Source organism: Phyllostomus hastatus, unplaced genomic scaffold, assembly GCF_019186645.2.
Source record: "Phyllostomus hastatus isolate PE091 unplaced genomic scaffold, TTU_PhHast_1.1 phas_scaffold_501, whole genome shotgun sequence".
NCBI lineage: Eukaryota > Metazoa > Chordata > Mammalia > Chiroptera > Phyllostomidae > Phyllostomus > Phyllostomus hastatus.
In genome coordinates, this window is record NW_025334033.1 from 65482600 (window position 1) to 65508347 (window position 25748).

The 25748-nt window shown below is 52.3% G+C and overlaps 1 pseudogene; it reads right to left on the reverse strand.

Moving 5' to 3' along the window:
• Positions 1-12492, reverse strand: part of LOC123807917 — a 28363-nt pseudogene extending 15871 nt beyond the window's left edge.
• Between the last annotated feature and the right edge of the window lie 13256 nt (positions 12493-25748).

The following is a 25748-nucleotide window of genomic DNA, read 5'->3' on the forward strand; positions in this document are numbered from 1 at the left end:
ACAAAGGGATTCAGGGCAGGAATCACCCATGAATGTTAAAACCGCTGGGTAAAAATTGTTGGGAAATGTGACATTTGTACAGACGCAAAGCCTCGTGCTGATGACGAAAGGAGACCCCCGGATTCCTCCTAATGAAATGGGAAAAATCGGGCGAGCCTCGCCTCGGTCAGGGCTCCCTGTTCCCTCACCGGGACTGGACGGGCCGCCACCCCAACCCCCTCCAGGGGACGCAGGGGGGAGGGGGCAGCGTCATTTATGTTGCACATTTGCAAAGCTCTTGAAACGTGAATTCATGATAAAAACCAGGACTTGGTCAGCAAATTCAGATGGTGGAGGACTCTGCAAAACAGCTACACTGTGCTCTTCAAAAGTACTCTAATGTCACGGAAGGTCAAGGATGGCCAAGGTGGTGTCCCAGGCCAGAGGAGGCCAAGGATGACCCGCGACCACTAAACGCAATGTGAGATCCTGCTGTGCATCCTAGATCGGGGAGGTTGCCAGAAAGACGTTTAGCGGGGGTTTGAATGCAGAATACATATTAGATAACAGTATTTTTAAAATGTTAACTTTCCCGATTTTCAGAATTGTAACCATTACGTTAGAGAATGACCTTGTTAAGCAATACAGACTGACAGGTGACCAGAGGGGAGGGGAGTAATGGTGGCAAGAAGGGGACAGGACTAGTCCAAGAATGTGTATGAATGACCTTTGCACTTGGACGACAGGGTGGGGACTGACTTTGGGAGCAGGGTGGGGGGTGTGTGGTGCGGGTGGGCTGGGAGAGGGAGGGCAAAGGGGGAAAAACTTGGACAACTTGTAACTGTAATACGTATTGTAACACAATTGTAATAGAGTAACAATAAAAATTTTTAAAAAGAAATACATACCGAAATTATGAGGATTAAAATGTCATGATACCTGTAATTTACTCTCAAACGGTTCATCAAGGTAACAACGAGAGGTAGGAAAATTATGTAAACTTATGTTTTACCATGTACTGTTATCTACTGCACGTTACTGGGTCTGTCCTACACAAACACGTGCATGTTGTCACGGACGAAACCAAGGACACGCTACCTCATCCCGGGGCTGAGGGTTTTCCTGGATAACTTCACCTAGGGTGCGTTTTGCCTTACATCCTGACTTCAGACCCTGAACCCCACCTAGGAGGCGTCTCCAGGGTCATTACCCGTGAACAACAGGTGATTGACCTGCACTTGCCCTGGGACTGGGGTAGGCTGAGGCTGGGTACTCGCGGTGCGTGGGGAGGAGGAGGGCCAGCAGTCCCGGCATGCATCGGGGTGTGCATGACGCAGGGGCTGGCCGGGGCGCAGTGGCGTGCAGCAGCTCGGGCCTTAGACCGCACGGTCCGACAGAAAGAGCACGCGAGGCACAGAGCAGCTTTAATTTTTCTAGTAGCCACACTGAAAATGTAAGAAGGGACAGGTCAGCTTAATTTTGATACTGTATTTGATTTAACCTCATATATCTCAAATAGACTATGTCAGTATGTACCCAATATGAAAACCTTCAATGAGGTATTTTCATTCTTTTAAAAAAAAATTTTAACTACATCTTTGAAATCTGGGATGTATTTTACCTTTACAGCACATTTTAACTCGGACCAGCCACAAGTCAGGTCTTCAGGAGCTGCCTGTTGCTGGTGGCCATGACATTCGCTAGCACAGGATTGTAACCACGAAACAAGTGGTGGGTTCAAATGCCTGCCTTGCCACTTCTTAGTTTTGGGAACTTTGGGCAAACAATTTAATCTCTTAATGCCTTGATGTTTCCTAAACTGTAAAATGGGATTTGACCTGGGAAAGTATCTCTCAAGGTTGTTCTGAAGATGAAAGTCAACTGATCTGTGTAAAGTGCTTTATGGAGTGTGTGTTCATTCCTGCATTCACCCTCCCTGTAATTCACCCACACAGCTGACGCACTCATACAAGCGTTTCTATGCATACCAAACACGCCACTGAGCGAGATTCCGACGGTGCTGTAATGGTGATAAACGCGTCTCAAAGAGGCTGGGCAGAACCGGCATCCTCTGAGGTCGCCTGGACAATGCGATGACCCCCAGCTCAGAGGTGGGCCTTTCCGAGTGACTGGGTTGGCTTAGGGACTCAATTCTTCGACAGTCCTTCACCCTGCAAGCATTTGCTGTACCAAATAGTTGTGCCTGAAGTGTGACAGGAAGTAGCGCTTGCACGAGAGGCCGAAGCAAGCATAGAAGAGCTGGAAAGTGAGCCGGGCAAGGAACCCGGAGATGTGGGAGGCAGGGAAGGGCTACCAGGGACCATGAGACAAAGGCCACGGTGAAAAAGGTGGGAGGCCATGTACAGTACCGGGACCATCGTGTGGACCCAGTGGCCAGGAAGGGCGAGCCGTGTCTTGCACAAGAGGAAAAGACAGGCGGATGGCATTTCTGAGAGGAAAAACCACCACGTGAGGGTCAACTGTCAGGAAAGGGCTGGGGAGTTTGGGGTCCGGACGAGGCTGAAAAGACGGGGTTGGGGGAAGGTAGGGCGTGGCTGAAGCTGGAAGGCAGGTGCACGGAGAGGGGCGTGTGGAGGTATTAAAGAGGTCTGGAGTGTTATCAAATGGCATTAAAAAGGAGTGGAATGGTTCTGCTGGGCAGGGGCGGGAAGGAGGCTCTTTAGCACAGGAGGGTCCCGTCTCAGGATAAGATGGATGATGATCAAAGAGGAATTCGCTGGGGGCGGAAGAATGAGAAGCAGCCCTGTCTTCTCCATGGAAACCAGATTCCTGGAAATCAGCCCCAGGGCCGAGAATCAGGCTGGGCTCTCCGCCTGAGTTTATTTTCAGAGATAGCCAGAGTGCTCAACAACGGGAGTGAGGGAAGAGGGCTGATTGTGGGGTACTGAGGGAGAGGATTCACAAATTCCCTCTAATACATCCAGATCATTCCATCCTTGTCTAGACTAGGCCTTGGCACTTGCTGTTCTCGGCGGGTGCCTAGAAGCGGAAGCCCAGTCTCCGGGCTCGTGCGGCTGCCCCTTTCCTAGCGAGGTGGTTTTCCCATTCAAACACCGCCTCGTCCTCCTCCTTCCCACCCCTCCGAGGTGTTATCCTGTCTTCAACTCCCACCTTCTGTCACCCGAAATCATCTTATGGGGTGCAACTGTCTATTTCCTTCCTTAGAATGTCACACGGACCAAGAGCGGGGACAGTCTTGTACCCTGTTTCTCCCTCCTCCTTTTTGGACAGTAGGGGTCATCTCCTAGGCGTCTAAAAGATAGCTGTTGTCTGAAGGAAGGAACACACGAGGGGAAGGATGGAAGGATGGACAAATTGGGTGACTTTCCATGTCATTAAAACTTGGATGGATGGAGAGGCTGCCCAAAATCTGAACAGAAGGTGCAGGTTTTTGGGTGTCATCCTATTTCAGAAATATTTCAGGGCTGGACTTGATCCTCTGACTGACTGCACACTGTGTGCGTGGGGGTGAGAGCTAAGGAGGAGTGACCCTACGGCAGAGGACGTGAGGGGCCACCAAGGGCCACACCCAGGCTATGGGGATGGCTGATTTGAACTGTACCATGTTCAAACACGTTTAACAATGAGTTGCCAGCATTTAAAAATCCCTGAAGAGTTCCAATAACAAATGTAGATATCTATGTTCACTCAACCCAAAGATGTGGTAACACCAGGCCTACAGTTTCATGGGGCAGTAACTGGCTGGAGCGGACCACTGTTTGCCCCCGTTTACTCTGGCCTTTGCCGTCCAGCCTGTGGAAACCCACCTGGCTGCCTCCTCATTCTCGTCCTGGCCTTGTCAGCCTTTGGATTTGCTTTTTTCCCCCCGAATGCTCAAAATAATCATCTCAAGTAGTGGTCCCCAACTCTTTGAAGTTTGAGGACTCATTTGTAAATCATTTTCCCTGTAATCATAGAACTAATACATCTTCACAGCAGGAACTCAAGAAGCACAGGAAAGGAGGAATAGAAGATAATAAGTATAACTCACACGCCCAGCGTGTGTGAATAAGCACTGTTTGCATTTAGTGGATGTTGAGAACCCCTAAAATCTTCATGGTCCTCATACCCTAATAGTTTTACGCATGGTGAATATTGATTGATCAAAATAACGTGTAATAAAAAAGACACTAGGAAGGAACACGAAGGAAAGAACATGCATTTCCTTCAACCCATCGGTTAGCCACAGCCTTTGGGGAAATAGCCACGCACGCCCACGGGCCCATGTGCTGGGCTAATCCGGTTGGCACCCCGTGGTGCCCACGGGGAGGTTCAGATGTTCTGTTTACCTCTGTGGCCCCATAACTTCTCAGAAAGTGTAGGGAAGACTGTCAAGTGAGCCAGCTGGGCGTTACGGTGCTCGAGGCACACTAAGGCGCTCCCTTATCACAATCCAATCCTGGCTAATGATGGGTATTAGAAATCAGGAAACTCTTAAGGGTAAATACATAATCCATGAGATAAACAAACAAACAATGTCAGAAAGCTGAAAGCAGAGCCAGGGTGGTGTAGGGTGAGGAGATAACGTAGAAATAACAGTGAGATAGGATTGTCCTGCGGTCAGTGAGGAACCAGATTGGGTGGGCTCTTGGAAGGGTGGGGCGGCTGAGTCTGAGACAGCTATGTTGAGCCCTGGATTCTCTAAATAACTGATAAGACAAGAAAAAATAAGCATTGAGAAAAAGCAAGTTCAAATGATGTGAACAAAGTCCAGTTTTTTCAATAATCACAATAAATTTAAGTGGACTAAACCTACCAGCTAAAAGACAAAGATGGTAACTTTTAAAAAATTTAGTGGCGTATTAATTACTAGAAACAGTTGAAACTAAAAACAGAAAGGCTGTAAGAAAAAGGAAGATAAGGAATACATGAGACAAATAATGAACAGCAAGTAAAATAATGTTTAAAATATGCAATGTTATGAAGAGGGTCAACATATAATAATAATAATTCAATCTGCCAGTAAGACATGATAGTTGTAAGCTTACACACCCATTTTATGAAGCCTCAAATATATAAAACAAAGATTGAAAATAAGTACAGGGAGAAATAAACCAATCTACCATAATAGGAAATTTCAACACACTTTTGTTAATTATTGGTAAGTCAAACAGACGGAATATTAGCAAAGACACAGAAGATTTGAGGTCTGATTTAACAAACAACAAATGATGCTCATTCTCCTCAAGGAATGTGGAAACTTGTGTTTGAAGACTTCTTACCATTTATAAAAGTGGATTTTTAACTCAATTGCATTGTGGTCAGAAAACACGGTTGAGATGTAGAGACTTTATTTAGCCACAAGTCATTTGACATTATATTGAAAATAATCATTATCACACAGATATCATAACCCTCTGATTCTAATGGCATCAAGAAAATAGAACTAGATAATGGAAAGACAAATTTCAGTAATCTTCTATGTTTAAAATTTAAAAGTACACTTTAAAATAACTCATGAGTGAAATAAAAATAATAATATGCATTTTAAAGTAAGAAATGATACTGAAAATGCCTTGTTACTTTAATGATATTACAAATGTCTTGTGACTTTTTTATGTCTACCGTATTTAAATTGATCTCATATCCCAGAATTCAGATCATGAATGGCTGATAGAGCATTTCTTTGGGGCAGTTCTGATTTAAATAATATTGGCTTGTGGTTAAATGATTACAATCAGCTTGAACTTGGATGGTAATTTCGGTTCAGCAACTGCTATCACTATGTTCCCCTTCTAAAAATAGGATTGGACTCAGTTGGTAATATCACCTTTTCACAGAGATGGTGAAGGCTGTCTCAAAACCTGTAGGGGATTGGTTTTTTATTTAGATTTATGTAACTGCTAATATGAACATTTTAAACACTGAGAAAATCCCCTCACTGTTTATTAGAAAAGCAAGACTTGCTTGTGTTTCAAATTGTGTCCATTAGCCTGTTGAAAGGCAAGGGCTGAAGAAAAGCTGGCAGTGTCCATTTTATCTTTTTGGTCCTAACTATGCCAATTAAAAAAAATATATCCTGTATCTGAACTGTTGCCTTTAACTCACTGAAAGGCATTTTAGTGTGGTTTATGTATAATATCAAATAAAGAATATTTAACGCTTCTCACATTTTATAAAAAAAAGAGAACATTAATAAATTAATGGAATAGGGAAAAAAGGTCTAACAGAGTATATCCACAAGGTTACATGTTGGTTCTTTGAAAAGATTAGTAAAATAGACAAACTTCTGGTAAGAACGATAAAAACAGCACACACAGACAAAAAACAATATTAAGAACACAAAGGGATCAAAACTAGAGCGCCAGCAAATAATGGAACTTAAACCTTTCGATTCCTACCGAGCGGGCTGCGGTAGATGGCCATGTCCTGCTCCAGCCGCGTCTTGTGTCTTGGTGCCCGTGCGCTGCTGGTACTCCAGGTTCTGCCGCTCCATGTTGGCACGCACCTGAGTCCGCTGGGCTTCGGTACTGCTGATCAGCGATCAGCGTCTGGATCTGTGCCAGCTGGGCCCCAAAGCGCGGCCCCCTTTCTGCCAGCGTGCCTTACAAGGTCACTTTCGGGCTTAGGAGACCCTGCAGCTAGATCTCCAGACCCCGGATGCTGTGGCGCAGGTCAGTGACGTCAGTTTTGCCGGTCTGCGGTTGCTCCACGTGGCCAGCCACCTCCCGATTCAACTCTTCCACCCGGATGATGAACTGGCCTTCAGTATCCTTCCGGTTTCTTCTCAGCCATGACCTCAGACCTCATATCGGCTTATTCTGCCGCTCAGGATGTTGGCTAGGTCAATGCCGGGAGCAGAATCCACCTCCACCGTTGAGCACCCACCTGGCCCCTCGGGACACGGATTTCGTCCTCGTGGGTCTTTGCCAGGTGGGCCCGCTCTTCCTTCAGGCCTCAGTGTGCATGCCCACAATTGCTCTGGCCGGGGTCGGCTCGTCCAGCACCCTGCGCAGGCCGTCGATGTCGGCCTCCGCGCTCTTGTGCACGGCCTGCTCCGTCCCAAACTCCCTTCGGGACTCCTCCGCAGCCTGATGGGCACTGTCGATCTGCAGGACGACCTTGGAGTTCTCGACAATGGCACCAGGAATCGTGTCCCGCAGCTCCCCAATGGTCTGGTAGTAGTGGCAGTGTCGTGGTGGGTGGACCTGGGCCCCTGCTTCTGGTACCCGTCACGGATCTTCACGTCCAGGTTGCTGTTGGCCGCCTCCAGGGTAAGCACCTTCTCCAGGTGGGAGGCAAGGTTCTGCACGGTCAACTTCCTGTTACCCAGCGGAAGCCTGTCGGACTCGACCAGGGTGCCCACATAGCCGCTGTCATGGCCCCCAGAGGAAGACAAGGGCATGAAGTGGGCGGACAACGACACGCCGCGGCGGCCGGAGCCTGTGCGGATGCTGGGCGCGCAGTAGGCCACTCCCGCTCCGAAGCGCATGTCGCTGCCGCCCATTCCCCGGAAGGACGAGGAGGCCCTCGGCTGGCGACAGCTGTAGCCTGATTCCAGATCGCGTATCACGGAATATATACTTGAAACCTAGATGACCCTATTAACAAATGTACCCCAATCAATTTAATAAAATAAAAACATAATAATATAAAGTTTTTTAAAGAGTCTACAAATTCTTAAGATTAATGAGAGTTTAGCAAAGTACCTAGATATAAAATCAATAATAAAAAACTTAATTGCATTTCTATATACCAGCAATATGCAATTAGAAAATGTACTTTCAAAAATGATACCATTTATACTAGCACCAGGAAAAGAGGTATGAGTCATCTGAGGATATTTTTTTTTAGATGTGGAAGACTTTTATAGAGCAAATTACATAATGTTAGAGAAAATCATTAAAGGAGTCATAACTACATGGAGAAATATTTCTTATTTCATAACTCGAAAGACTTGATATGTTGAAAGTCTCAAATCTCCCCAAATTGAGCCATACTTAATAGAATTCCAACCAAAATCCCCACTGGATTTTTCAAGAATCTGAACAAGCTGATTCTAAGATTTATAAGGAAGAACAAAGGCCCCAGACAAGCCAAGGCATTCCCGGAGAAGCATGAAGCGGGGCAACTCGCCCAGGAGATGTTGAGATGGATTGCAGAGCTGTGGGGACTATGGCGGCGCACTACTGGCACCGAGAAAGTGACCACTGAGGCGCACTCAGAAGCTCAGAAGTGAGCCCCAGCGCAGCTGGTAACAGGTCATGGACCGAAGCAGCTTTCTAGTCCCCAGAGAAGAGGGGGGAACTGGTCCTCGGACGGGTCGGCGCGAGAACCGCTGGTTACCCTCCGGGCCAAAAACAAAAGTGGATCCTTACCTGACCCTGTCACTTGCACAATCTAGATCCAGATAAGTTAAGTATGGAAGAGAAAAGGCTTGGTTTAAAGCCTTTTTAGAAGAAAATGTGGGAGGATGTCTTTATGACCCCCAAATAAGGGAGCCTGTTGGAAACCACACTCAAAAAGGATAATCATGGCAAAGATGAGTAAATACGACAAGTAAAATTTTTAAAAAGTTGTCCAAATTCACCTTCAACAAACAAACCACAAATTGGATGAGACAATTCAGTGCTTTCCCAGACCAAGGATTATATCCAGGACAGTAAACCGTTCCTGTAATGCAACAAGAAAAAAAACAAACAACCTACAATTTCGATAGTAGAGAGGGGTCCTCCCGTCCATCCCCCAGAACATAAACTGAGTGTCATTTCTGGTGCTTTTTGGTGGTCTCTGAGTTTTGTGCTAGGTGAAACCTAAAGAAATACACTGGACAAGAGCCCTCTTTCTTGGAGAAACGGGTCGTATTGCATTGAGGAAGCTTGGAATGCAGGCAGCAAATTCAAATTGCCGGGGGCTGCCGATAGCAAGAGCACGGAATGCTGAGCACGCATTGCCGAGGGGCTGCCGATAACGAGGGGCTGCGATAATGAGGGGCTGCCGATAACGGGAGTCCAGAATGCTGAGGGTGTTGCTGGACACAAGCAAAAGTGTTTTATAAATGGGGAAATAGGAATCCTGCTCTTCTCCTTTCTAGATTCCTTTGGGATTAACATAAAGCTAAAAGATTTTGAAAACAAAATCCTTTTATCAATGGTGAGGCGGGACCCCTTTCCGGTGCGGAGCTACTAGCTTGATCCTGTTGTGAGTTAGAAGCTCTTAAAGACCAAGGACAAAGGAGCACCATGAAGTCTCCAGGCAATGCCAGGATGCCAGCTGAGATGGCCAGACACATGGGCATTAAGTTCTGGGACAAGCAGGGTGACCTTGGGCAGGTTGGGGACACTAAGCTTCAGGTTCCTGTCCTCTAAGAGGGGTGGCAACCCCGTCCTCCCAAGAGATATGACTGGTGTCACTTGGGTAGCCTGAGGCCTGGCTCACCGCAGAACCTCAGCCAGGTTCCCTGGCCCTTTCTCCCTTGGAAAGCTTGATGCCACAGCTCTAGGCCGAGGCCGCAGTTCCTTCCTCCCACCTCCTCCATTTCTTCTCTCCCCCTCCCACATTTTTCCTTTTCCTCTTTCTATCAACACTAACCCAATAGTTTTCCAACATGTTTGGATTTCCAAGCCCCAAACGGGGATGCAGGTAAACACATCACCACACACACAGCCACGCTAGCAATCATGGACGGAAGGCACCACTCTGGAGTTACAGGCCACAGTGGTTGTAAAAATGAACACCAGTCCAGTAAATTGTCACGGTAATGAAGCTTGCTGCAGTGCGGCCAGCACGGTGCCCAGGCTCTGTGCGAACTATGTGGTACACTTTCCCCAATCTAATCCTCATTCTACCCCTAGAACCAGACGCCGCTCTTGTTAAGCCCATTTTGCCGACGAGGAAACTGAAGCCGGAGCGAGGTTGCGTACCTTGCCCAAGGTCACGGGCTTTCGTCAGCAGGAATCGTACATTTCCTGTGGGCCCGTGTGTCCTCTCGGTGCAGTGGTTGCGGGTAGCTTGGTGCCACAGTTGCTAATGTGTCCTGGGAGGGACGGGCCCGGCGCAAGCCTGCTGCCTGTCGGCCTCGGAACCTCGGCCAGGGACTGCGCGGGCACTCAGCGGGTCTTGCCTGTCAAAGCGGGTGACCGCTGCCTCCGAGCATGTTGGCAAGGATTCTTTTTATAAAATATATATCTTTAAAAGAGCTTTATTTACTTATTTTTAGAGAGAGGAAGAAAGAGAGGGAGAGAAACGTTAGTGTGAGAGAGAAACATCCATAGTTTGCCTCTCTCATGCGTCCGACCGGGGACCCAACCCGCAACCCCGGCAGGTGCCCTGACCGCGAGTCAAACCGGGGACCTTTCGCGTGGCGGTAGGACGCCCAACCCACTGAGCCACCCTGGTCCGGGTTGGCAAGGGTTCCATCAGATAAAATACTTAAAAGGCTTAACGCGGTGCCCGACACACCATTTGTGAGGATTACACGAGTTAGTTCATGTGAAGTACTTAGAGCCGCACCGGACACCAGCCGCTGCTGCCGAAGCGCTTGCGGGCCTTACTGCAGTTAGCGCCGGCGCCGTCCGATTAGGCGGAGCCCTGCGCCCGGCTGCGCAGTGTGCCGGGGTTGGACGAGCAGACCAACCGCGATCTTAGCGCTCTGCAGAAAACAAAGACCCCTTTCAGCCCGTAGATGTCTTGGGGAGGGGGCGAATCAAATTTTACACACCAAAAATCTGAATATCCACCTTCTTTTGGAAAGCTAGATCTGCTGGTCTGAGGCCCACATTCCTGTAGGTGACAGCTACCTCTTTATCGCTGTCAGCCCCAGGAGGGAAATGCCACTTGCCTGGTCCCTATAGGGGTGTCGAGCTCATTTTCACCAGGGGTCACCTCACCCTCGCAGTTGCCTTCAAAGGGCCGAATGTAATTTTAGGACCCCGGAGTAATTAAAATTTTAATTACATAAATTTTATGTAATTTATAATTTGTAATTTATACAAATGCCCCTTAACTAGGGGCAAGGAGCTTGGCGCTGCCTGGGGTAGAAGCAAGGTGCTGGGCTGGATAAAACAAGGCGGAGGGCCGGATTTGTTCCACGGGCCCTGTGTTTGCCACCTGTGCTGTAGGTGTTGGAGTGTGTGGTCCCTGGAGGAAGTGCTTCCGGAATGGAGACGAGAAGAGGATGTGTCTCTCCAGGTCTGAGAAGGGTAAGGAAGGCTTCTAAGGGGTGATCTCTCAGCAGGTTTCTTGTACAATTATGAGACATAGCATATGAACTAAAGAGCATAAAATGTATATGGCTAGTTTAAATAAAGAGCGATAAGAAAACGCATACCTGCTTCCTATCCCCCTGAGAAATTGAACATCACCTAGTAACTCCGAGTCCTGGTAGTGGGTATGGTCCCCAGACCCGCAGCGTGGGCCTCCCTGGGTGGGGGGCTTGTTGGTAATGCAGCATCTGTGGCCTTTTTGGGTCCTGCAGAACCAGGTAACTCCTGCGCGCATTAGAGCTGGGAAGGGCTGCTTTGGAGGTCCCCCACGCGGCTCAGAGTTGTGCCCACCCCTTCCCCACACCAGAAGATTCTTCAGCCTACTTACAGTTAGCTTTTCCACCGCATAGGTGTCTCTCCAAAATACTGTTTAGTTTTGAAAAGCAGCATGAACCTGGCTGTTTAAAGAAGGGCCGTGTGCTTGCTGAGAGCTGAGTGCAGACCATGGTGTCTGGGGACAAGCTCAGTTCAGCTCCCCTGCCAGCTCCCTGGAAAGGAAGTCGGGTGAGGGCACCCAAGTGGGGCATTTGGAGGGGCCACCGTGTAACCTGGGGACAGGCCAACCCTGTATTTTCTGCTTGCAAGCCCAGGAGCAGACCAAAGCAGAACACTCCCGTGGGGTGAAATGAGCATCTCCGTTGGACTGGACCTGCTGGAGAGAGCAGGACACCCGTCTGCTCGTGGCCAAGGGCAGGGGTGAAGCAGGCCAGGCTCGCCGGGCCAGAAGTGCGGTCTTAGGGATGACGCCCTCAATAACCCCTTCTGCAGGCCCCAAGATGGAGGTCGTGCATCAGGCCAAGGGGAAGGCCAGCCAGATTAGCACCGTGACACAACATTCTGTGGTTTTCTCCACCCTTAAAATCCCTTTCCTGTAACTTGGGGGGATTTTTGAAAGGAGTGAAATTAAAAGTGCGTGTTCAGCTTGCTGCCTAAACCAGGAGCTCTTTGGCCAGACCTTCGGATGACGAAGGATGCTCAGAGGGTGTGGAGAGGCAGTGTGCCCGCAGGGCTGGAGCCCAGGCAGGGAGAAAAGGGGTGTACCCATCTCCGAGGGCCACGGGACAAAGGACGTCAGACCGGGCGGCTTGAATCAACAGAAACGTGCCGTCTCCCAGCTCTGGAGGCGGGAAGTCTGAGATCGAGGTGTCAGCAAGCCCGCTGAGATCTCAGACTTCCCGCCGTCCCCCTGGAGATCCCAGGGCAGGGCCCTTCCTCGCCGCATCCTGGCTTCTGTTGGTGGCCCGCCATCCTCGGCCTGTAGCTCTGTCACTCCAGCCTCTGTCTCCATCGTCACATGGCCTCCTTCCCCATGTGTCCGTGTCCTCCCCTCTTCCTATCAGGACACCACCATGGGGCCGGGGCCACCCTGCTCCAGCATGACTTCATCTTCACCAGTTACATCCGCAAAGACCATCTTTCGGAAGAAGGTCACATTCAGAGGTTCTGGGTTGACATGAATTCTGGTGGTGGGGGGAGTGGGTGACACTACTAGACCCACTACAGATGGTGTGGCTGGAACTCAGGGGGTGGCAGGGAGAGGGTGGCAGGAGTTGCAGGTGGAGGGACGTGACCCCGTGTCTCACTGGTTGGACTTCATTCTCTGCCCGTGGAGGGTTTTAAGCGTTCCAGTGATGTTGTCCCCACTGCAACACCCCCCACGTCTCTGTGCTTCTCTCTACCCTTGACCTTAGCCAAAAGGCCAAGAAGCGATCTGCACTTCTCTCTGCCTGGCAGGCTCACATCAGCTCCCCTGCGGAGCCTGTCCGCCCGGCCATGAGGGGATCTCGGCCTGGCCTCTGCTCACTCCCTGGCCCTGAGCTGCCCCGTGCTCACCTGTCAGTCCCCACGGCCGCGTCCGTCTCTCTCCTCGTACGGGAGGCCTTGGGGGACAGGGCCACCTGCCGTTCCTTCCTGTCCCCTCTGCTCCTGACGGAGTTGGTTGGGTGCAGGGTGGACGGCGACCAGGGAAAGCTTCACAAGTCCAGTCCCAGAGCCAGCGCCTGGGTCTGTCGGGATTGTTTCCCCGAAAGGGATTTTCTTCCCTGCGTTTCACGGGAGCACAGTTTTTGCAGATCAGAGATTCTTTATAGTGTCTCTCCGAAGTCACACTCCCTTCTAAATGTGCTTCTCTTCCTCAGCAGCCAGAAGAGGAGTTGACCGTCCTCAGGGCCCGCATGCCTCTGGAGTATCAGAGTCCCGAGTCCCCGCCTGCCCGGCCAGCAGCCCTGCGTCCCTGCCGCCGAGACCCCTCGGCTTGCAGCCCTCGCCTTTGACGACAGGCCTCGCGTTTCCAAGACAAGGCACGATCATAAAATCAACTGTCCGCAGCCATTAGGTGCAGGCATGGTTAATGCCAAAACTGGCCTCCAAATTGACAGTTAATGAGGGAAAATGACGAGGGGGCGTGTTAACAGATGCAGGCTCAAGGTAATAAACAGGCCATTAAAGCCAAGTAGTAAACAGCTTGCCAAGGACCATTTATGAATTTATTTTTTTGAAGGGGAAAACGAACCAACGAAACTCGTCTCCTTCGGCGACTGGGTCCAGCTGGCGGCAGGAAGTGAGAGATTCCTGGGAAGGCAGAGATGGTGGGGATGTGGGGGCTGACCTCGGAGGCCCCCTTAGGTTGGGAGTGCAGGTGTGGGCGGGGCACAGGAGCCTGGCACCTAGGCTGGCTGTGGGCCCGATGGACTGGACTCTGGTCTCAATTGTCCCACAGAGCCTTGGAGCGTATACGGCATCAGGATCCTGGCACTGAACACAGCTCTGCTTTTGGATGCTGGGACCTGGAAGAAGTCACCTGATTTCTCAGGCCTCAGTTTGCCCACTGGAAACATGAGGAGGGGCTCCATCGTCTCTTTGAGGCCTTGACCTTAGTTAAGTAGTGCTCCCCCCGCTTCATATCCTTCCTGGACCCTCATGATGCGACTTTGTTTGGAAACAGGGTCGTTGCAGATGTAATTAGTTAAGATGACGTCATACTGGAGCAGGATGGGTCCCTGCCCCACCATGACTGGTGTCCTTACCAGAAGAGAAGACACCGTGGTATCTTGTCCCGGCCCTGGCCTGGCAGGGGACGCTCTGCTGTCAGGAGCACCCACCTGGGGGTGCAGAGAGGCGCCAGCTGCATCCTCTTACTCCTGCTTTTTGTTGTCACCCCCCAGCCCCCTAGCTCGGTGAGTGGCGAGCAGACAGCTAAACTCTGGGCTCTGGCTTCAGGGGGCTTCTTGGCTCAACAGCCAACCTGTGGCTTCTGTAAGTTCCAGAAGCTGCGGAAGCCACTGTCCCTCATTTATAAAATGTGGACCATCGTAGTGGCATAAACCTGCCCTGTTCTGTGAGGATAAATGACATGATCCAGCAGGAAAGCACTTAGCATGGCTCCTGGCACAAAGGACATGCAGCAGGGGCCCCCATGCGACAGAGCCAGGCCCCCTGCCCCCCGCCCCTAAGCACAGGCTTTGGGAGACAGATAGGCACTGGCTGGGTGGCTCTTTGTTAGTGACTGGACTCAGTTTGCGCAGCTGTAAGATGGGAATAATGCTTGTTTTCATGAATATAATTGGGAATATTAAATTAAATCAAACCCTTAGCAAGGTACCTGTGGGGATTTATACTCATTCCTTCCCCTCCCTCCACACTGTGACCAGGGGCTGCCTTTCCTGCCACTGAGGACATCGGGTCCCCGCCAGAAGAGTGGGGCTCCCAGGGTGTCTCACCACGACACCTGGAGGCCGCCCCGTCTCTTTCTGGAAGCACATGCAGGCCTGGTTTTAGGGTGTTCCCTAGAGATAATGGCACCCAACTTCCCGATCTTACAAAGGGAAGCCTGAGATCCGGATAGGACCGGGCCCCACCCCCCCCAAAGGCCAGAGCCGAGGCCCACAGTCTCTCCTGTGTCCCTTACGCTTTTCTACCGGGTTCATTCAGGAAGTGCCTGGGGTCCCTGCAGAGCCCTGCACTGTGTGAGGGGCCAGCACAGTTCCGTGTCCGCCCCCTCAAACCACTGCTGACTGGTGGCTCTCAAAGGGACACGTGCGAGTTCTGCAGGTGTTTCTTTGGAAAAGGTTCTTTGTAGATGTAATTACATTAAGAATCTCAAAATATGATTCTCCTGGGTTACCCAGGCGGACCCTGAGTCCAGTGGGCTTTGGAGAGACAAGAGAGGGAGAAGGGAAGGCCATGTGGGGATGGAAGCAGGGGTTGGAGACAGGTGCCCTTAGCATCCCATTTCACAGGTAAGAAAACTGAGATGCAGAGAGGCCAGGAGGAGGTGGGACTGGGAAGCACCTGTTTGCTTCCGGCCCATGCTCTTGACCTCAATGCTGGGCTGCCAAATGCTAGAAACCAGTCATCACTTTCTCTACAGTTCTGCCACCAAGCCAACTTTTGGTAGAGACCCTGCCCAGCCCAGCAGCTCTGGGGAAGCCAGGCCAGTGGGGAATAATAATAATAATAATAATAATAATAATAATAATAATAAATAGCAGCAGCAAGAAACATTTACTGAGCATCTCCCTGTGCCAGCACTCTGCAAACACGTCCATAGTCCCATGACTACTGTTATCCCATTTCACAGATGGGAAAATTGAGGTTTCCAATGTAGGCCAGTTTGGCCAGACTTCCGGGTCTCAAGTTGTGCCTCAAGCTGTTCCCAGAGGGGTCTAGGCCATCGGCCGGAGCGTTCGCGCGTGGCTCTCGTGTGATGTCTGGCTCTGACGTCTGCTGACATCACGGCTCTGAGCTCTCAGCACGACGCAGAAAGATCGTCTGTCACTCGTTTGCTTCCACACACGCTGTTGGAAGAGTCGTCAGATATCTGCCTCCCCGAGTAGACGCTGAGCTCTCTGGGGTCAGGATTTGTCCCTGGACCCCAGCGTGTCATGCGGGCCGAGGCTGAGCGTCTGCACAGCAACGACCTCAAAGCAGCGGTTGGAAAGTAAATGGGGAGGCGACGGAAACCCACGGAGGAAGACCTGAAACCAATACCCCCATTGCTGGGCCTGATATATGTGAATGAAAATGATATTTAATTGGCTAAAACCAGAGCTGTCAGCAGCCAATCAGGGAGCCTGAAACGGACTCTCAGCACCTTCCGCGTGTGCTGGGGAACAGCGGGCGGGCGCGCGCCCTGGGAGACCGGGGCCGCTGGAAATGTCGGCCGGCGTCTGTCTGTCTGGACAGCACCCAGGGGTTTGGTTTTTCGATCAGGGGAGTCCGCTGTGATGGAGAAGGCTCAGGGTGCTGAGGAAGCCCGCATTTCCCGGAAAGCCAACCACCCCGTTTGTTTCTGTGGCCTGAGTAATGGTCAGCACGGTTCCCTTGGGTCCCACAAAGTGCCTTCAAGTTCACAAAGTCTCCCCTGTGTGCCGGGAGGGGTCAGACGGGACGGTCACCCCAGAGGTATAGACAAGGGAACTGGGGGCCGCACAGCTGCCTCCTCCAAAGGTGACCTTCAGAGTCTCATTTTCCACGTGCAGGCGCGTCCTTCCCACCAGTGGGGTGGGGCTGTCAGAGCCTGCCTTCCACCCATTGTACACGTCACGCTTGGGACCCCTTCTCACTACCTGCACCCTTCTTGGTTCACCGCTGCTGTCCTGACACCTGGGTACCCGTCTCACTGGTCAGGTTCTCTCCATGGTGGAATGCCAGCCCCTTGTCTGCCCGCCTTCCCAGCACTTGTCCCTGGGACGCTCAGCTCAGAACCACCCTCCCCTGACCCTGCAGGCCGGGTGGAGTGACCTTCACAACTCAATTCCAGAACCTTCTCCCTAAGGCTGAAGGTGGAGGTGGACTTCGCTTTGACAGAGATTGAGGGCCACGTGGAACCAGAAGGCAGAGACACTGGGGGTGTCACTGAAGACGGCGGGATGGAGGGACGGAGGTGTGGGCAGGGCTGGGGGAACCTCCGAGGGGTGGTGAGGCACCCCTGCCCTAGCAACAGAGCGGGGCTGTTACTACTGCCGGCTCTGAAGGGACAAGTGGGGGTGCTCTGAGAGAGGGCTGCCATGGCCTTGACCGGCTGCCACCCAGCACGGAGGAAAATGAGCAGCAAACGGCACCCACACTCCTCACTCCCGGTCTCTTACATCTGCCCCACAGGCCAAACCCAGCAGGAAGCCAGAAGGGGAGGAGCCAGGGTGAGGTGCCCCACACAGGGCACTCTTGGCCGGAGAAGGGTGGAGGAGAGGAGGGGAGTGAGGGAGGCGGGTGGAGAAAATGCAATTCATGGGCTTCCGGGAAAGCGGAGAGGCCCACGCTGACCGGTCCATCGGATCCCCGCCAGGGGTGGTTTTGAGTTTCAAGATTCAGACCCCCTGCCTCTCCCCCACGTCTGGGGTTCTAGTTTAGTAGGTCTGGGGTGTGTCTCCAGAATCTACTGTTCAAACAGTGTTCTGGGTGGCTTTTCAGGGCAGACTCGGCACCACCCCAGCGTTCTTTTGGGCAGCGATGTTCTCGGGGCGCTGAGCGGTCTGAGCTCGGGTCTGGTCCCGGCTTCACTGTGTGCCCTTGGGCTGGTCACTTCCACATTCTGGGCCTCAGCCCCCCCATCAGTAAACACAGGGGGCTGGAGGCTTCCAATAGAATGGATTGTGCTAAGTTGCTAGCCATTCAGCCAGCCTGGTAACCCTTCCCTGAGCCCCAGGGACAGGGGAGGGGAGGAGGGGGTTGAGGTGGAGGTGACAGGCCAGGCCCTCAGCTCCGGACACTCCCCAGCTCTTTGAAGTCAACAAAGGCCGAGAGAGATTGAGTCACCTGCCCGCAAGTGCACGGCTGCCCTCTGTGTGTGTCGGTCTGTGGGCTGAGTGTGTGTTCTCCTGACGTGAGTGGAGGTGGCCAGCACTGGGGACCTAGGACAGAGGCAGGGAGGCTGGAGGGAGGGGTGGGTTCACATGGATTCCTGATGCGTCCACCATCAGGCCTCCATGGTCAACGGGTACAGGCAGGGCGATGAGCCGCAGCCCGGAATCCTTGGGGAGCCCTGCCTGGCCTCCGTACCTTGGTTGGGGAGTACCCAGGAGGAAGGATGTACTGCAGCCTGTCCCAAAGGTGACTGTGCTCTCGAGGGGCCGGTACACCCACTCCCCTAAGTAGTCCCCGTGAGGCCAGATGGAGAGGAACACTCTCATTCACGGGGCCCCCGGCCTTTGCATGGGAGCGCAGGGCTGGCCATTCTTTCTGGACTGTCGCGGGCCTCATATATCTTCTGTCCTGAGAGCCCAGCGCACGCCTAGAACCCAGTAGATCAGGCCAATAGGCAAACACAAGGTCCACTTGGACTTCCCTGTGTATTGCCAGCCCTTGAGAAAGAGCTGTGTGTTATTTCCCTGACCTTGAATGAAACGCACAACCAAGTCCACTCGCCTGCCCAGCTGCCCAGTGGACACCCAGCCACCACGTTGCAGCCAATTCTCAGGCATCCTCCAGTGGCTGAGGAGGGCAGCGGCTGAGGTGAAAGAGTTCCCCCAGAACCAGGTGCAGGGGGAGGGATCTGCAGTCCTCAGGGTTTGTTACTCCTCCTGCTGTATTGCTGCTGACAACGGTTATCACGCACACAGGCTCAGGGATCTTAGGAGACTTGCCTGCGCTCACTCAGCTACCAAGCGACCTCATCCTTCCCAGTGTGTCCGGCATTAGACTCTGCTGACCCCCCCACCGCACCCCACCCACCCCCTCGGCTCCTCTGTCACCTCCTTCTGAGGAGACATCATCTCTCTGTGTCTTCAGCTCCTGGTAACGTTCCTTCTCAGTCTCCTTTTCTGGCTCCGGGGCATCTTCTGCCTCTAGCTGCGGGCACTCTGCGGAGCCGAGGACCGCCCCCTGCCACGGGCGCCTCACCGTCTTGAGGACCGGAGCAGCCCCGGTTGGTTAGTTGAGGGGCCGAGCCCTGAACTTGCAGCTGCCTCTGGGCCACACCTTTGGGGGGGATCCCCCGTCCTTGCAAGTTTGCCATCCTCCCCCTAAAATCTGTCCCTTCTTCACCTTGCAGACAGTGCCATCAGCTAGAAGCTTTCCTCCCTTTACTTGGGGCACAGGGCACAGGCGGAGCCAGGACTTGAACCCAGGCTGCTGAGTCCAGGGCTCAAGCCCTCAGGCCTTAATCGCTCCCTGAGAGGCACGAGCACATCATTATGAGGATATCAGCGTTTTTTTTTTTTTAAACAACTCTTTGTGTTTATTTTATTTTTTTCTTGGGAGACTTTCCATTGCTTGGCCACACATCCCCTGGCTCCCCCTGTAATGATGCCGCGGTGTCCCCGCCAGCGTCCTCAGAGGCCACTACAGAAAGAAGCCTCGTAGCTGAGGCACAGGCCTGAGTCACGCAGCACTTGTACCCTGGCATTAAGCTGAGTCACGCCGGTTTCATGTTCCCAAAGCGCGGAGAAGCTCCCGGCTGGCATTTCTCACCCCCAGGGACGCCCAGAGGCTCCAGGCTCTGAGCCGCCCTGCACCCACACACTGCCCAGGCAGTGACGCATTCGGTCCTCATTCCCTGTCCTCGGCTCCACGGGGACAGCAGGAAATGAGACAGGTACGTCCCGCTCTCCTGGGGCTGATATACCAGGGGAGGAACCCTGAGTACAAGGGAAGGTCATTTCAGAGTGTGACAGCCTCGACAAGAACGTGACCTACACGATACAAGGATGACGGTGGGAGGCAACGTCAGCTGGGGCGGTTGGGGAAGGTGTCCTAAGGAGGCGACACCCACAGGGTGAAAAGGAGCAGCCCGCCAGCGGAGATGGGAGGGCGACGAGCACAGAGGCCCCGGGCAGGCCAGTGTCGCTGGGGCAGGGTGAGCGAGGGCAGCGGGGCGGGGGTCAGGAGTCGGGTCCCTCTGGGCCTGGAAGGCCAGGCTAAGCTATTTAAATTTTGTTCCGGGTTAATGGGCCTTCATCTAACGGGGTGTGCCGTGGATGACAAGCTCTGCCCCCTCTCTACCTGAGCCATTTCTCGGGGTTGTGCCCGCAGTGAGTAAGCCTGAATGAAGTCATGTGCCCCCCCTGATATAGAGCCGACGTATGTCCTGCCTGCTCTAAAACAGGGAGTTCCCCAAGCTCAGAGTTCCCCTACTGCAGTGCACCCCCCGCCCCCAACATGTTCAAGCATTCGTCTACGCCCACCCGTGTCGCCTCTGTGTGAGCTGGGACTACGGGGCCCTTGGTGAGACGCCGACTCCCTGCCTGCTGCTCTTGCTGTCCACGACAGTCTTTGGTCTCTGACCCAGGTCTCTCGTGCCTTCTGTCCGCATCCAGGAAACCAGCTTATTCATTCGTTACCTTTCGGGGCGCGTGGAGTCTCACAGGTCTTCGCAGGATGGCTTGTGGCAGGTGGGAGGACAGGGCACGCGTGGAGAGGAAGCAGGAGTACCGGTCGGGAGGCTCCTGCAGGGGCCCAGACGGAAGGTGATGGCAGGCCCGCCGAGGGGCCGACTGTGGGAATGCAGTCCGTGGGCTGATGGGGGATTTACTCTGGAGGTGGAGGTGCTGGGTCTCCCTGAAGGATGCAGGGAAGAAGGAAAGAGAGCCGTTAAGGGGGACCCTGTGCCGTGTGGCCCGTGCAGCTGGGTGGCGGTGGGACACTTCAGCGGGATGCGGAGGATTGGTAGAGGACAGTTTGATGAGCTTCAGTTCAGCCACCTCGAGTCGGAGACCCTGTGGGACATTCAGTGAGGTGGAGTGACTGGTGTTTAGGCAGAGGCCCGGGCTGGGCTTGGGGACTTAGGAATTATCAGCATGGGGTGACATGGAAAGCCATGTGATGGCGTGGTGGCCCTCCCAGCCAGGAGTGGAGTCCTGGGTGCCTGCCCTGCAGAACCGCCCCAGCTAGCCCGGTGGGACCAACAGCTGGGCTTGCAAGGGCCCTGCGGCCCCCAGAGCTCCCCGTGGCCACAAGGGTTCTAAAGCCCTCTCTCTCTGGACCCGCCCGAGGGATGGCACGAAGTCTCTGCAGCCAGACCAGCGGCCTTCAGAATCCTTGGAATCTGGCCTTTCCCACCCACACTCAGGGAGCTGTTGGGCACTTCACGTGGCTTCTTTAAACCTTGTTTTCTAACCTTGTAAAACACGGATAACAGCCCCCACCCCTTGGGTCATCCCCTGGATTAAGAGACACTTCGTGTGAAACTTTACCTGACACGTTATGAATACTCAGGGCCACTGGCTGCCGCTTCTACCCACTTTTTCATTTTCTTCCGTGAATGCTCCTTGTGCCTGTCCTCTGGGCCAGGCGCTGTTCCGGGCTCCCCGGGGACAGCGGGGGAGAAAACAAGAAGCGAAGAGATGGGGGGCACAGAGTAGGAATAAAAAAATCAGTGGAGAACAACAATGCAGGACACGGTGGGCTCTGCGCCGTGCCACCCAGGTGCCCCTTCTCCAGGATGGGCCCCTGCATCCTCCACCTGCTGGGGGCGTCGGCTGCCACAGGTTCTCATCGGAGTCTCTTTCTGCCAGTTGCCCTCAGCTGAAGACGGCCATCTCATCCAAGGTCACATGCATTGCCAGGGGCATCTGCCTCCCGTGACTGGTTGATGTGGGGTATAAAGGCTTTGGCTTAACTGGGCACAAAGGGCCATCCCAGTGCCAGAGCTCCTGGAAGGTATGTGACCTTTGTTGTGTGGTGGAGTTTAGAAGTGTTGGATTGAAGGATGGATGAGTGGATGGATAGATGGATAGAGGGATGGATGAGCAGATGGATGGATGGATGGATGGATGGTGGAAGGATGGATGGATAGATAGATGAATAGATGGATGGATGGAGGGATGGATGAATAGATGAATAGATGGGTGGATGGAGGGATGGATGAGCAGATGGATGGATGGATGGATGGACGGATGGACGGACGAGCAGATGGCAGTGGTATGCTTCAGCGCAATGGGGAGCATGGGGTGAGCAGATGGATGAGCAGATGGATGGATGGATGGATGGATGGTGGAAGGATGGATGGATGAATAGATGGATGGATGGACGGATGAGCAGATGGATGGATGGATGGATGGATGGATGGTGGAAGGATGAATGGATGAATAGATGAATAGATGGATGGATGGACGGATGAGCAGATGGATGGATGGATGGATGGATGGTGGAAGGATGAATGGATGAATAGATGAATAGATGGATGGATGGACGGATGAGCAGATGGATGGATGGATGGATGGTGGAAGGATGAATGGATGAATAGATGAATAGATGGATGGATGGACAGATGAGCAGATGGATGGATGGATGGATGGATGAGCAGATGGATGGATGGATGGATGGATGGATGGATGGATGGATGAATAGATGGATGGATGGATGGATGGATGGTGGAAGGATGAATGGATGAATATAGATGGATGGATGAATGGATGGATAGATGGATGGATGGATGGATGAGGAGATGGATGGATGGATAGATGGATGCTTTGGGCTTGCTGTGTTTAACCTGTTCACCGGAAGTCCAGTCTCTTTGGTCTTTCTTGCTAACATCAGCCAAACTCATCCTCTGCCCTCTGGCACATGGTACTCTGCCGTTCACAGGCATATCCTGCCACTGCTGGCCTTTCCCCGTGGGCTGTTGGAGCAGTGGGATCATGCTGTGGTGCTTGTATAGCTCTGGAATCAGAGAGACCTGGATCCAAGCTTGACACAGCCATTCTGACTTAGAGGATGTGCTGTGAATCTTAAATTTTTTGAAACTTATTTTAAGTGCTTACATAATGCAAGGCACATAGCCCATGCGCCCGGGAGGCTGTTTTCCTCCTCTCCTTCCTTCTGTCCTGATCATTTCTGTCCGTCCAGGTTCTGTGCCTCGTTCATCTTGAGCTTCCATTCTAAGAGCAGGGGTCTCACCAAAAGTAAGAACTATTTTAAAACGATTATCTCTTTGTATCCTGCTTCTTTCTGAAGACATGATGGGTAAACTTATGATAAAATTTAGCCTTGGAAAAAGGATAATCAAAGGTGAAATCAGGAGTTAGGAAAATATAGGACTCCGAGATGCTACCCATAGGCATAAGCAATTGCTGGCCCTGAGCTACCTAGCAGACAAGGTAAAAAGGGGAATGTGACCATGTGCATAGTTCTTATTATCAGAAAACAAAGAATCCACCAGCCATCCCAGGAGATCAGAAATGGAGCATTCTACATGCAACAAAAGAAATGAAATCCCATACCCATCTAGAATTCTTCAATTGAAAGAATTATGGAATGCTGCGCCTGCCTGTTTCTAGGTAGAATTTCCACATAAAACCTAGACTGAGGTGGGGGGAGGGGAAGGTTGGAAAGAAGGGAAGTAGATACTGCGAACAAATTATTATTATTACACATAGCAATGGACTTAAACTAACATCTTTGATCTGATGTGTCTCTACGGAGAAATGAAACTCATATGCACACTGGTCGGAAAAATGCTTCCACCTAATTGCTTGTGGATAAAGCACGTTATTTATAGACATCCAGAAGGAAATTTGGCTCCCCTGCTCTGTAATAGGGCAGGGAACGGGGCCAGGTAGTGGCTGCGTCCAGGACACTCGGGTTCCATACGGCAAGAATGTGGAACCACTTTCCCTATAAACACAGTGGGTTCTTCCCTTTTTCTTGCTTATACTTAGAAAACATTTTTTAAGAGCTTTTTGAAGAAGAACCGCTTAACCATGAGGACGAGGGGCCCTGCCAGACCTCACTGTGCTTCCTCGGGCTTTGATCCCGAGGAGATAAGGAGCATGAAGCCCACCCAGCTCCCGGATTCTGGAAACGACGCAGAAGGCAGTTTGCTGTCCTCATGAGTGCTCCGCATTAAAGGGAAGTGAGACTTGGGGGCATCGCAGAGAATCGAATCACTGCTGCGCCGCCCACCGGCCCCTCCCAGCAGGAGGGCTCCCTGGCACTCACCATGGGTTCATGGGTCAAGGGAAAGGGGATTATCAAAGGTGAAATCAGGAATTAGGAAAATAGAAGACTCCAAGAAACTGGCCATAGGCATAAGCAATTGCTGGCCCTGAGCTACCTAGCAGACAAGGTAAAAGGGGAAATGCGATCATGTGCATAGTTCTTATTATCAGAAAACGAAGAATCCACCCATGGGTCGGGGTGAACCGGAGGGAATTGTTGAACGTGGGCCGGGGCCAGCTCCAGTCCAAGCTGGAATGGGGTCTAGGGTTTGAGCTGCAGCGAGGGTTCCTCCGTGCTCCTTGGGTCCACAGAAAGAGGCCTGCGCGGAGGAGGCCCAAGGGAGACAACAGAGCGTGTGGACAGTGCTTTAGAGTCTGCAGAATGCTCTCGGCCAGTCCTTCGTTCACGCGTCCCCGGACAGCACACGCAGCTGGGGCACCTGCTGTGTGCGGGCACATCCCGCGGTGGGATTGTCTGGGGGGGGGACAGAAATAATGAGCAGCTGCCAGTTCCCGCTGCAGGGCGGAGTCGCACACTCATGAGTGTGCAGCCTCTGGGAGGTCACCGCGGCCCAGGCACTCCCCCCCCCCCCGCCCCCCACGACCTCGCCTGGTGCCTGCAGTGGCCTCCTCGCCGACCTCCCAGGTGGCAGCCAGCTATGCTTCCGCAGACCGGTCTCCATTGAGAAGCCAGGGGCATCTAAACACAGGCTGACCTTTGAGCAATCCTGTCCTCGGGTGTGTACCCAGGAGAAACGGGTGTGCGAGCACCCAAGAGACCCGCACAAGAATGTTCATGGGAGCTTTGTTCACAATCGTCGCTCACTGGACGCGACCCCAGGGCCCTCCAACCAGGGAATGCATACATAAATCGTGGCACATATGTGCAGTTAAGTGCTGCATGGTAACATGAAAGAACACATGATTGATACACGGATGAATTTCTTGAACATGATAATGACCCAGACATATCCTGTAAATGGAATCATGCAACATGCACGCTTTTGTGTCTGCATCCTGGATAATTCCGTTTACAGGAAGTTCAAACGCAGGCAGAACTAACTGATGGGCAAGGGAATTTGGCGGGTTGTCCTTGGGGGGGGGGCTAGAAGAAGGCGGAGTGTGAGGGACACTAAAGGCATTCTGTGTGTTGGTCATGATGGAGGCCGCATGATACACGTGTTCCTATCTGTCAAGTGGTACACTCGAGGTTTATGTATTTTATCATATGTAGGTTATTCCTACCTTGAAATTTATTTGTAAAAACGAGTCAAAAGCAGGGATACTGAGCGTGGACAGGGGCCAAGGCAGTGACCTCTGGCCTGCGCACACAGAAGATGTCAGTAAAATTATGGTTGGAAGAATGAGTGAGGGAATGGCATCAGTGATCTTACCTGGAAAAAAAAAAACCCAGCTCCTCACAGAGGAGAAGGAAATGGGAAATGAAGCTGGACCAAACACTCAGGTTAATAAAGCACAAATACCCGCTCATCTATCCAATTTGGGGAAAGCGAAAGAGAGCTGGGTGACCGTGATTACCACGCCGGCCCTCGTTTTGGCTGACAAATTAATCTGCCCGGGGTTTGGGGAGCGAGGAAGCGTCTTCCCCAATCATCCCACGGGCCTGGCGGCCTCAGCTGATGTCAGTGGAATGGATGAAGCGGCCTGA